At 44.2% G+C, this 13,991-nt stretch overlaps 1 long non-coding RNA gene across 2 annotated transcripts; it reads left to right on the top strand.

Annotated features, from left to right (window-relative positions):
• The first annotated feature begins 1,784 nt into the window (after window positions 1-1,784).
• Window positions 1,785-8,640, top strand: LOC144162244 (uncharacterized). 2 transcript variants are annotated; one of them, XR_013320632.1, is made up of 3 exons: window positions 1,787-2,358; window positions 3,908-4,177; window positions 7,061-8,640. It is a non-coding gene; the product is annotated as an uncharacterized LOC144162244 (long non-coding RNA). The 2 variants fall into 2 exon arrangements; XR_013320631.1 differs by having other exon boundaries at window positions 1,785-4,177.
• Window positions 8,641-13,991: the final 5,351 nt, after the last annotated feature.

Raw genomic sequence — 13,991 nt, 5'->3', positions numbered from 1 at the left:
GATAACATAACTATGTGAAGATATGCTTTGGCTCATACCACGGCAAGCGCAATCGTTTGTGGCTGCAGCCTCGGTTGCTCTTCTTCCACAACAAACTGAATCGGCTGTACAGCTTTCTTCGAGGGCGTGTATGCAGGGGTTCTATCTTCCTTTTTTGCGCAGGCCGACGGGGGCGGTCGTGTAAAATCATTTTCGCTCGTCGCTTCTGTAGGGTTGCCACCTTCCTGGTTTTGGACCGGCCCGACCGGTTTTTTAAACAGCGGGCCGGTTGCCGGTCCATATCTAAAACCAGTCGTCATCAGCCGGTTTTTTGGCTTTTGTGCCGTGATTATGCCCGTTTTGGCGTTTTATAAGCGTCAATTCAACAACTAAGACGATAAATACGTGTCGACAAGCATAGGCGTGCGCACAGGGGGAACAGGGGGGCGGCCGCCCCCCCTAATCATCTGAAGGGGGCGCCAAATTTGCCCCATGCCTGCCTTGCCGATGTAACACGATGTAACGCATGAAAGTAAAATTTCTGCTCAGAAATATTTTGTGTGTTGCAATTCCATCACATTGAAATAAAAATTTTATAACCATCCCTCTTTGCACTGCGTTCGCACCGCAAGGCCTTCAGTGAGAAGAGGTCGGGAGTTGCTCTGGGGGGGGGGGGGGGAGGGGGGGGGCGCAGCGGTAAGACTTTGCCCCCCCAAATTGAGAACTCTGCGCACGCCTATGTCGACAAGCTGCGCAAAGACACGCGAGCAGAGAAAATACGCGGGCGAGCGCGCTGCCTCAGATGGAGGGGGACCTAAGGGAAGAACAAAATAACGAAATTCTACCGCCGCGGTCAGCAATTGCGGTTACTTTTCAGTGAAGCACATGCAGAGCGATTAACCAAGCTCTCAATCACTTTCAGTACAAACGTTATGTTGATTTCTCTCTAAGAAAACACTACAATAAATGGCACTGCATGTTAAAAAACATGGCGTCTTTTTTCAACACAATCACCCCTCCCCCCCCGGAAGGCCCGTTTTTTTTTTTCGGGGAAAGGTTGTAACCCTACGCTGCTGTTCTGCCTACCTGCTTGCTGTACCTATTACGTCGCCGCCACCGCAAATCCCCACTTGTTACAAACTCAGAGGTTTTCGCACTGTTAGCAGTCGTTTTACACGATGGGTTTGATGCGCCTGACATGCCAGGAGTGACATCGCTTTTAGTATTAGAGCGACGTTGCTTGTCTGCAAGACGGTGCCGGTCAAACAAGCGTTATCAACGCCATAATTCTAACGGCACATTCCATTTATTTCGTGGCTGCCGTGGCTTGCGCAGAAAAGGTCGGGTTGACTGCGATCATAGTGAGTTAATGAGAAACTCTATGACTGCGATAGCTTTGCTTGAGTCAAATAATGGAGCTTTGGCTCAATCGCTTGCAGCGCTAGCAATGCGGCCTCGTCTGCAAGACCGGTGCGTGAGAAACAAGCGTTAGGACAGCCAGAATTTCAAAAATGCAGCATAAACTAGACCATCGTTAAAGGAGGCGATGACTAGACACAAGCAACAATATTCGTTGACAACTTACGTAAGTATAGAGTTGTTTTAGGCGCCTTGAACACGCCCGCCGACATAGCTGCTTGTTAACGCATCCGTTTACTGTTTTGTAGGTCAATGGTTCGATTCCTCGTCGAACGTGTTTTTTTTTTTTTTTTTTTTTTTTTTTTTTTTTACGTGAGGGTTTCATTAGCTTCTTTTTTTAACGACCAGGGTAAGCACCTGTTCCTTGCTTTCTATCACGCCGACATTTACCGCCCTCTTCCTAAACCCAAAGTAGCTCGTTTTCTCACACGTTCTCTCTTGAGAAGCCCGCCGTGAAAACAAAACCAAAACAAACGTCTTTACAATATCAGTATATATGTCAATTACTTTATGTGTATTCACTTTTTGTGTTTAAAAACCTTAAATTTAAGTTATAAACACATTTCAGACTTTGAAAGCAGAAAGATAATTACCAACATTACAGTAGTAACACAATTTTCGTCAAACTTAGAGGTGCTGCATTTGAAGTCTGGCAACTATCTCTCACTTTTGTGTGTGTTTTTTCATAGCGTTTTGTGCCGAGTGGTTGGTGGCGTGATTTAATCTGTTTTATCTATTTCAAGCTTAAATCATAGTTATAGAAGCTTTATGGGTGATGTCTACCCTTCTAACCTACGCGTGTGTTGAACATGGGGACCCCGGAAGAACGATCATCGCCGGATAAAATACTGCGCGTCAAAAGTGGATGACATTGCATCAGAACAAAGCGTGTTCGTGTGTCCGCGAGATGAAGACGACAGTGAAGGAGAATTTTACGTTGGAAACATCGTTTTTGCTCGGGTAAGTACGCATTTTTTATTATTCTGTATTTGGTTGGAATGAGTTCTGGTGTTTATGGGTCAGTAATTCGCTAGACCCCCATCTCGTTTGCCCTGAGAGCCTACGTGAGTTAGTATACTTGTTTGGCGCCCAGTCCACCGTTTCCGCAGAAGTCAGCATCAATTTACGCTGAAGCTAGACCTTGGCTACGATGCTCGCGCTATGGTACACGGCTGCTAATAATTTCACATCACGCAAGGCTCTTTAACACCGGGGCGTTTGTTTATGTGTCTCTCAAACAGTGCCTTTGCGGTTGCAGATCGCAGTCGCAATTTCGCGTGAGTGGCACAACGCTGTGATTAGTCCTCCCTCGTGAATACCCGCGGTATACCAAGAAATAACATGAACAGGAGGTTCCCTGGAAGTGCATGTGAAAACGCGTACACGTGATTTAATGGCTGGCGTCTCGTAGGTGTTGTGAAATCTCTCCCCCCCCCCCCCCCCCCCCCCCCCCCCCTTCACTAATTCCGTGCAGTGCGCTTCGCAGCTATTGCGCTCGCGAGACCGGCGACCGTACGCCTCGCGGTCTTCGGGCCGCGATATGTGTGCTGTTCTCGTGAAGCTCGACAACAGCGAAATTGCCGTACTCGCTCGCCAACGCGCCCCGACAGCGTACGCGTCGACCGGGTGCTGACGGAGTTGTGCTGGAAGAAAAGCAGGCAAGAGATGAGGGCGCACGAGGTGTAGTTAAACATGAGAATTTACAAAGTGCAAGGTGGAGAAAATAGTATGCAAGGGCCGGAAACGGTGAGAGAGTTCGGGCCGCGTGCCAGCGAGCGAGTGCGGTAATTTACGTTGCCGAGTTTCACGAGTCCGGCACGAATATGACGACGCCCGTCTGAGAGTTCATAGAGGTATAGAATTCACATACGTGCAAATTGAAGGTGAAATGCGCGCATGTGGCCTCGCAGGGAGTTAGCATAGTCTCGGGGTAGTGGGGGAGATTTCACAACGCCTACGAGGCGCCTGCCGATTCTGTCATAGTAGCTCTCGTGAAGTCTGGGGCTTGATATCAGAGGCATATGTATTGTTTAAATTAGTGCAGAAAATTGAGCCAATTCGCAAGTTCTCATTTTCGCAAAACCGCAGGCCATACAGAGACTAACAAAAAAGCTGTAGGCACTCACTCAACTCGATTTATATTGGAGAATTGAACGTGCAGATACAAGTCAGACATTGAAATGGAGGAGCCTCAACTATCACACACCAGTTCCGATTGAAAGCAAGGGATACAGATGAGCTGCTAGCATGCGTTCCATGCAAATTAGCTCAGTAGCTAGCTTTGCATATATCATGCATACCCCACTCACAGTACCTGCGGGTCTAATAAATACATTCTTACTGTGACCTAAATTTCACTTGGGGTGTTCCGGGAATGCTCTTATTAGTGCCTTGGAGGTTACTGTCTTTAAACGATTAAAAATCTACTTGATGTAAGCATTCGTGCTTTGTGTGTGCTCTTCTTGTATTTCAACAAGTGTCAGCACACTCACAGATTATGCACCTGCAGGTGCTGCTGCTGGCTGTCCTGGGTCAGCTGCCTTCCAGTCCAGTTTCAAAGGCTTTGCCAGGGCCTCCCTTGGCCAACCGACACTGCACCTGCTGTACCCAAGTACTGCCTGGCCTTTCGTTGGTGCTCCGTACGCTTTGCCGCCAGGAATGGTCATTCATCCATCATCTGGCCGCTTGGACCACCCGTTCAGAAGTCAGCGCATTTGCTCGACACATCGGTCCAGGCACTGCTGCCATATCGGTGCACCCACCGATTATGTATTTTCAGGTTAGTTATTGCATGTTGTGGAACTTGCCATGATGTATACCTGTTAGCAGTGCTGTGGCCTCTGATTATTTGAAACATTTTCATGAAGCAGTGCTGTGCGTATGGAGCGTGTCATTGCTTAGCAGAGATATTGAAGAGAATCTGGGGCTGACGACTAAAGGGCAAGAAGAGAAATTGAACTGACTTTGAAGCAAGTATTCGTATGTAATCAAGCCAAGCAAACATTTAGGATCTTTCGATATGGTTTTAAACTTGCAATACAAACTGGTCTACTTCAGATCATACTGGTAATAATCATACTATACCGAAAAGTACATCCCGCAGTCTGTAGAATTCTGACAGCGCTTTTTTCGCAGTCTCTCATGACAGGCACTAATCTCAATGGTTGGAAGATAGTCGAGGTAGCACCAGTCTTTAAATCAGGAGACGGTACTTCACCATTAAATTTCCCTAACAAGCACCATATGCAAGGTCAGGAAACATTTCATCCACTCTCAGGTCGCTAATTATTTATAAAATCACAATATCACATTCGAGTATCACCACGGTTTTCACAAGGGTTACTTGAGAAACACAACTTTCAGGATTTGTTCACGATCTACATTGATCCATTGACACAGGCTTACAAACTGCGGTAGTTTTTCTCGATTTTTCTAAAGCATTCAATCGCATTGCACACCACAGACTACTTCTCAAACTTCACCCTAATGTCCTCACTTGAGCAAAAGATTTTCATTCTTCTCAAATGCAGTTTACTTCTAATAACTATATACTTCTTTTGCTCGTGCCACTTTGTTGTCCCCCCAGGCAGGTTGCTTGGTCTATCTTCCATGTTGCATATCCTCCCATGTAAGTCTGTTTGCAGATGATGTTGTAATTTATCACACAATTTCTTTCAACTACTACCATCAATGCTTTCAATCTGATCTTAGCACAATTAACTCCTGGTGCTGCAAATGGCTAATGTCGCTTATCTCTAAAACAAAGTGCATGACTTTAACGGTGGCAAGTCTCGGATTGTAAATACTTACTTCATTAACAACAGCCTGATTACCTCTTGAGACAAAGGTGTTTTGGTAGGCCGGTAGGGGAGGGGGGATTGCATGGTGGATTTCAAAAGGTACATTGATTGGGAAAATAAGACGTGTGATTAATATTTTCATTTGCACTCCAAAACTCGCTTTATTTCATATGTTTAACCCACTGCCGTGGCTAGGGTGGTGTGCTGTGGAGGCGAATGTCGGTTAGATACCGCTTGGTGTAGCCGCTTTTCAGATGGAGGCAACACGAAAGACGCCCGTGTTTGGAGATTTCGATGAGCACAAAAATACCCAGATGGTCAAAATTAATGCGAAGCCTTCCCCTACAGTGCTCCCCATATCCCAAGTGTAGCTTTGGCGTGTTAAACCACCGTTTTTTTTTTCATGTTTTTGGTATAGTACCAGCTGCTGTAGCAGGTGCAACTTAAAGGTAAAATTATACATAATGTTTCCAAGAGCTAAATATAAAGGCCATATTGAAGTGCGTTTATGGGTCTATCTCATAGCAGTAGTGAAAGGTTATATACTCTGGTGCAGGTTAAGAATGCCAATGGCTCATGTGGTGTAGTCCAGTGTTTGATGGAATGCCGTGTAGGCAGGTAGAAGCATTATTGCAGTGATGAAACGTAGGTCACTGACCAAGTCAAGAAAGCCATTTAACGGTTTGTTGCTTGTTCACGGTGAGCATGTGTCGTGGAAAACGAAGCTATATATTGGGCATTACGCGGCGCAATGAGTTTGCATAGATATGGTGCAGATTGCCATCCATTATGTTGATAATGTTGGGCGTCGTCTGAACAATGAGGGACTCGAGCAGTAATCGAGAAGATAGATTGCACTCAGTTGTCAGTAATTTTGTCTTGTTCCAGTCGACCACGTGTCCCGTCCTCTCACGGTGCTCTGCCAGTGGACTTGTTTTTGCATGGCCCTTGTTCACTTCGTTCCAGTGCTGCATTAATCTTCTGTGCAGATTGCCCGTTTCGCCAATGTACACTGATTTGCATTCAGCGCATGGAATCTAATAAACAATACCCGGAAGCTTGGAGCGTGAGAGGGGGTCTCTCACGCTGACAATGTCAGAACGTAGCTTGCTAGTGGGCACATGCACAATGTATGCACTGCGTGTCTTGAAAATGTGTGCGAGAGTTTCACCGATGTGTGGGACGTAGGTAATTGCTGCACGTTTTGATGCAGTCGTTGTCCTGAATATAATGCCTAAAGCATTATATTCAGAAAGAAGCGAAGAGGGCGACTAGCAAGAATCCACATTGACATTAGCAGGCAGAAGCGTCCACAAGGCCTGTGTCAAAACGTGCTGCAATTCTCGTCCTACACATCAATCAAACTTTCGCACGCATTTTCAAGAAACACATTGTGCACATCGTGCAGGTGCCCACTAGCAAGCTATGTTCTGACATTGTCAGCGTGAAAGACCCCCTCTCACGCTTCAAGCTTCCAGGTGTTGTTTATGTTTTGAACAAAAAAAGTGCCATTTAAACGTGACACCGCCTTCCTTGCCGATTTCTGATGCCTGATTGTTCAGTTTGTGGGGATACGTTTAGCAGATTGCTCACATGTCTAACCTGTATTTGTGCTTGAGCAGTCAAACGCTGATGTTAGCAGTGAAGTAGGTGAAAATTGTACTTTGATTGTAGTTGTGTGCAGATTACCTACATTGTGTTAATTCGTAGAAAAGCAAAATTGAGGTAACCCTGCTAACTGTTCCGCATTGCAGCATTTTATTATGCGAACGTTAAGGAGTTCAGCTGCTTGTTAAAGGTGAAATAAACAGTGGTACAAAAAGAAGAGCATCTACTAAACAGAAATATCTTCACAATTGCAGGATGCCAACGGTCCGCCTACCAACTTGTGTCCTGCATCGTTTCTGCTGGCTGGAGCGGTTCATGGAGCATTTTCCAGCTTCTCAAAGTTTGTGGTCAAGCGCTCCTCCAAGTGAAAGATGCCGCAGAGGGATCTTTTGTTTTAATGCCACAATTTCACGTGCTCAGCAGCAAATTTACTCGTAAGGCTTTTTAAATATTCATCACCCAAGAGGGCATGTTACCTTCGTCTTCGGTGGAATGTGTCTGCACTCAGGTTATTTGTGACAGAAACAAGTGGACCACGTCATGAGAGTCATTGAGGCCTTGTTGATTGTGCATGCTTCTGAAATGACATTTTCATTAAGCTGAATACTTTCCACATATTACGATTTGTGAACAAATTATGGTAAAAGTCGTGATTATTTGTACTACACTGCAGGAAGGAAATGCCAACATACGTTTTAAGCACCTCTGATATTTCAGATCGTTGGCTGGTGAGCAATAAAACAAAACTGAAATTTTTTTAAAGTAAAATCAAATATTCGTTGTCACCAGTGCATGACCATAGTAAAAGCTATCTAGTCACCAAATTTAGAATTAGACACGAAATGCCAAGAAAAATAGGGAAATAAACTAGACAGCTGGCTACAATAAACCAATTCGTAAAATTCCTCAATGTCTATCAAGTGATGATTCAGGCGGGTTAGTTAAGATGTCAGTGGGTTTACACACCCAACTTGCAGGGAAGCACATGAGCTCCCAATATTAACATGTTTTTAGTGAAGACCGTCTTCCTTCATTAAGCTGCTTTGCACATTGATGCCAGTCTGATAAATGTCCTGAATTTTTGTTATGATCAATCTTTGTATGGGAACCATATATTTTTATATGATGTCGCTGTGTATTTCTGAAACTGTATCTAGTCACTAATTCCAATTTGTCGTGGTCAGGTTTTTTCAACTGATTCCTAGCTTTTTTAACAATTATGGTATATTTTGTGTGCCTAAAGGAATGCCTCATTGCATGTTTAGCCTATGTAATGTTGAAAGCGGACATTTTGCTTCAAAGTGGAATGTCGGGCTAGCAACAAGGTACTTCGCGTGCTGCTCACTTTCATTCATGCCATCATTTTTTATATTATCATTTAAAATTAAAAGCCAACCAATTTGCTGTCGTTTTAATTTTGTCACCTACTTTATACTTTCTTTTTTTTTCAACTTTGTGTAAGGATTGACTATCCATATTTTTATGATACCAAGGCGTTGGACTGGGCTAGCTGGTACATGTTTGAATGGATGAAAAACCATAGGAAAACCCAGGACACAGAAGAGAACGACGGGACAAACTTGTGCCGTCATTCTGTTTTAACTGTTTCCTGTGTTTACCACTGGTTTTTTATGCATTCAAACATTTTTTATGAGTTTGTTAAACAGTGATTAGTTTAGGTGTGTTCAAACAATTGTTGGCTGCGAAAGCTCCCTGTAGCATTTGTATAAGTGCTCTCTGCTTTTTTTTTTTGAGCCAATACCCCACCACCAGTCTTCATGAGGTGGTCTTTTGTAGAAATAAGTTGAAATAAATATTTGTTTGCATTGCTTTACATGTTTTGAAAGAATTTCTTGTTCATTCTTGTTTCATTCAACCCCGTTTCAGAATCCTGCTTAAGGCATTTCCTCTGTTATTTTTTTTCAGAACCAGGAAGGGTGCTCATCCTCGGTTCTTGCTGAAGCAGCAGTATCCATACTTCACACGTGAGCTCTGAACACACAGTAATTATGGTATGAAACATTCTACCAGTATAAGCCTGCTTTGTAGACGTCATTGTAGATGTCAAAGCTCTTGACAGTGTAGTCCAATGTCTGGTGTAACGGGCAATGTCTACAACTTGTAAAAATTAATTTTGTGGCTATAATGTTTGTGATTATTTTAAAATGCACGTCAACTACTATTTAGAATCGCTGTCTAAATTGGCAGCCATTTTCCTGGTGGATACAGAAAGTGAAAAAGCGCATGTGTAGAGATTTCAGTGCACCTTAAATGTCCCAAATTTGCTAAAGCTAATCCAAAGCCCTCCTTGTGGTGCACTTCATATCCCATGTACAGTTTTGCGTAAAAACAGCTAAAAATTTATGATCAATTTAAACTTATTTTAATGTTTTTAAATGCAATAATTCTCAGTTTAAGCTGCCATATTTAGAGTAAAATATTTTGTAACAATTATATAGCTACCAAAGGTTTACAGAAAAGCTTTTTGCTTTTGGTTGTGCACCTTCTTATCAAAAGAAAAATGTTGTTAAGAAAGGCAGAAGAAACCCAACTATGGAAATTAGCAAACCCTAAAGCTGCGGATAGAATGAATGTTTTGTAGAGAATCTTTTGCTGATTTCAGTTCTAGTCAACTCTAAAAAAGTCTATCGACGTAGAATGCTTACCGTGAGGCACCTCGTAATACTAGCCAAAACTAATGGGCCCTGGCTGTTGGCTTTTCATTTGCAACAGTGACAAATGACCCCACATCCACCGGCAGGGACATAATGCAAGGCACCATGTACAAGCTAGCCTCATGATAAAATAATGTTTTCTGAACAATGGCATTACATTTCAACCATGGGCTTCACCAGGGAACTTGTATGCATTGTTCTGTGATGTTTGCAGTTCTTGTTATTGCTATGTGGGGTCATTTAGTCTAAAGGTATGTTTATAAAACTCCAAATACCACCAAACCTTGCAAGTGCTGTACCATATGAATATTTTTCCGTAAAGCAAAAATAATAATGCAAACGAAAATAAATGGCTTGGGTACCCAACTTTTATAAGTAGATTATGAGCCGCAGTACGGAGGGAACTATATTATGAACCGCATTACGGAGGAAACTATACATTTTGCATTTGGTCTTCCTTGATATTGAACCTTCCTGCTCAGCTCAAGAATAAGGCACTAAACATTGCAGGTAGCTACCTTGATTGGAAGTTTGATGCAATACTAAGAAGCCAAGGGTTTTAAGGTTCAAGGAAGTTTTGTGTGGTTGAAGTGTTGCACACCTAATTGCTTTCACTGCACAGCATGGTTAGGCTCTGCAGTGAATCTCGAAGGATGTGTACTGCAGTTCGGCAAAGTGAACATATAATTGGTTTTTTACGAAGTTTTGGGTAATCAACTACCTCTAAAGTTATAACTGTACTGAGATGTGGCTCCTGACTTTTAAAATTGATGTTTTAACAATCGGTGACACAAGTTCAAGGAAATTATCAGCTGATGTTGAGCTTCAATGGAATGTCTCACAGAACCGAGCTTGGAAAGCACGAATGTTTCATACCATAATCGTGTGTGATATTGTGCAATATGTGGTCTCACACCTGCTGCACCTGTGAACCGAGGATGACGCACCCGTTTTGTACCCCTTTAGGTGGGTGCTTTTGCAGAAGATGCTCCTACAGATTGGGGTGCTAAGTAGCACCCTAGGATACTTTTAGGCGGACAAGGGTGTTTATAAGGCACCTGTCTTCTGGGGTGCTTCACAGAGGGTGCTCCTGCGGCGACAAAATCCAAGCACCCTAAAGGGCGTAAAATATTCAGTTTTTAGGGTGCTCCTGCGGCGACAAGCTGAAGCACCCTTTTGGGCGTAAAAATTTTTAGTGTGCAGGTAACAGCTGGCAGAGTCTCTGGTTTCACTCGTTGTAGAGCCACGTGCGTGAATTCAATTGACGCCAAATGGTTAATCGACGTGGGCAGTCGTTTACATCTTTGCTGTGGAACCACCTTCCTAGCGTGGATTGGATCCAACTTTCTTTTATCCGCTCACAATTTGCCTTCTTGGAGAGGCCGGCAATGGCTCTTTCCAGCATCGGCAAATGCAATTGTAAATGTAATAATCCCTCCGCCCACCCTGGTCGCAAAGTTGTTTTAGCTGCTATCGCTTATTTGCGGAACACAACTTGACACAATACGTTGCGAAAAAATTATTGGGGGCACGTTAAGTCTGCATCCGTAGCTGGAATGCCAAGACATTATGGCTTCTGTTGGCGTATTAGCGTGGTGGACCGCGCTTATGGAAATTAAGTGGCGGAACACCCAACGTCGAGGCATTTACCACCAAGAGACGAGGCGCGATTACTCTGACAGCTCCGACGAACACCGGGTAGCCTGCCGGCTTCTCCTAGCGCGCCCTGGATGCATCAAGGGCTCTCGTTCATTTTTTTTTTCTTTTTTGCGCGTTATTTTTAGGCGCTTTTGAAAAAGAAGAGGATCAACCGGACATTTTATATCTTGTGGAAACCGGGGCACGAGTTTCTAGAGGGTAACATGGCGGCTGATGCCGCCGCCCAAGGCCAGTCCCACCAGGCAACAACATCTACGCTCACCACCATCGCATGCAAAAGATCAAGTTCCTCCCCCGTCGCTGTTGCCAGCTATTACACGACACAGCAGGGACATTTTAGAAAACTACAGGTTAGCCAGAAGAAAATACCCAACTCCGCATCCAAAATTTACCAAAGACAAAGCAATTCAACTGAGAAGACTTCAAACGAACTCTTTCCCTCACGCCACGCAACTGCATATGATTTTTCCAAAGTCTCTACAGTTACAACTGCAAATTTTGTGGGACCCTCAACACTCTCTACCTCATGGTATGGGAGTGCAGGGGTGTCAAGAAACTCCCAGATGTCCTGGCGCCGTCGGCGCAGTGGTGGGAAGGCCTTCTGTGCAGCGAGGTCCTGGAAAATCAGCAGAGCCTGGTCATCCGGGCCAGACAAGCAGCTGAAGGTCATGGCATCTCGGACTAGGACTAGGGACGCCACCCACCTCTGATGATCAACGTTAGAGCATCGAAGATCATCCATCGCTCCTTTTTATTGTGCAATAAACGTTTATATATATATATATATATATATATATATATATATATATATATATATATATATATATATATATATATTTATATATATATATATATATATATATATATATATATATATATATATATATATATATATATATATATATATAAGGTTAGTAGAGACAGAGACAAACGAGACAGACGTAGAAAATAGAAAAAGGTTTACTGACGTTTCAGGGAGAGGACTCCCTTCCTTCAGAGTACAAAAAAGGTTTTTGTACTCTTTTGTACTCTTGTACTTTGTACTTTTGTACTCTTTTGTACTTTTTTTGTACTCTGAAGAAAGGGAGTCCTCTCCCTGAAACGTCAGTAAACCTTTTTCTATTTTCTACGTCTTTCTCGTTTGTCTCTGTCTCTACTAACCTTATTTTTTTCGCGCTCTGTGTGAGTTTTTATCTTTTCAGACTATATATATATATTGCTCTCTTTCTCTCGCTCTATGTGTGTGCTTTATTTCTTCTTTCGGCACTCAACCACCGCAAGCCGTGTCCCCCCGCGCACGTGTAATTTTGTGTCAATCCTCTGCTTACAACGCCGGGCTTTTCATCCCATGGCGACCAAACCGCTTTCGTTTTAAAGGAACTATTGTCTTTGTGTATACGTGGTGCGCACATTCTTTTACTTTTTCTTCTTTCTTTCTGTCTGTTTCTTCTCCCTTCCTCTGCGTTTTCTTCTGGCTCCCCGCTCCGGAAGTAATCATCACCGCGGATACCTAAGAAGCCAAACCAGAAAGGTTCAACCATGCTAGTGAGGCTCTTTGTTACACAAACAGCACTCCTGAACGAGAGGAGGATCTGGTCACCTTGGCGTAGTAGTTGCGCCGAACTCTCGAACACACGGGCGTTTTCGCTTTTCGCTTCCATCAGAAAAGCGGCCGCCGCGGCCGAGAATCCAACCCGTGTCCTTGGCCTCAGCAACACAACGCCTTAGTCACTGAGCCACCGCGGCGGGTATATAACTCAATGGAGAGACGAAATAAGAAAATTCGGAGGCGAAGAACGGAATCGTGCAGGACAGGACAGAAGCGGGTGGAAGTCATTTGGAGGACCGGGCCTTCGTCCTGCAGTGGACCTAAGTAGGCTGTTGTTGTTGATGATGATGAGGATGATGATGATTGATTATTCGGCTGCGTTGGTTAATGGAGAAATAAGATAAGGAAAAGGAGTAGGAGGAATAAACTTTATTTGCAGCAAAACTTTGTCAAAAAATAATAGTTCACGTTTGACAGGTATTTTTACTGTCACCTGGCCGACACGGTTAAGTCCTGCGGGTTCACGGCGCTGCGGCAGGCTGGCGAACAAGTTGACATTTTTTGGAATCAGTGTGATTCTAGGCCTATTCACAGACATTTCATATCATGTAAACTGATCATAATCATGACGGGGATGCTTCCGGAATGCTTAGTGCGTTCATCATTCACACTATTTGTGGAAACAGGAACATCGGCCCGAGCCGAAGTCCTCGTCTGAATTGCAGGGGCCGCCGAGCAATCGTGCACTTTACTCTATATAGCTCCCGCAGGAAGCTAAGAGTTGCGCGACCACCCGCCATCTGGATATCCGGATTTCTGCGGGAAAGCTGCCCGTCGCGCGTGTAGGAGCCGCGCCGCAACGCTTCCGACGGTGGCCGACGCGCGGTGGGGGCGCTTCGGTCCCCCACCGCACGTTACGGGACGCTCTTACCGGCCATCAACAGACCGAGAGCGTGACGCCACAGCCAAAAGTCACGTGATAAAGACATTTTCGTCACTTCCTGGGCCGTGGGCCTTTTTTTGTTGTTTTTACTTTTATCACGAAGGCACTGCGCATCAACGTTACTGCGCATAGCATCGATAAGCTATGCACTGCGGTAAGGTGTTTTTTTATCACTACTGCGCAAGTGCGCCCTTCTGCAGCGGTGGGTTCGCGCTGGCGTTTTGTTTGATGCCCGATTTTCTGTCAACGTAGCCGCTGTGGACAGTGCTTACACGATTGTCAAGTGTTGCGTCGAGCTGTTGGTTGATGAAAGCGTCCGTATCTGCTGTAAGCGTGTTGCTGATAACAATATGCAATAA

This window comes from Haemaphysalis longicornis, unplaced genomic scaffold, assembly GCF_048455015.1.
Source record: "Haemaphysalis longicornis isolate Haplotype H1 unplaced genomic scaffold, Haemaphysalis longicornis Haplotype H1 scaffold_12, whole genome shotgun sequence".
NCBI classification, from domain to species: Eukaryota; Metazoa; Arthropoda; class Arachnida; order Ixodida; family Ixodidae; genus Haemaphysalis; species Haemaphysalis longicornis.
Note: the sequence above shows the minus strand (reverse complement) of the source record. Positions and strands in the feature narration are given on the sequence as shown.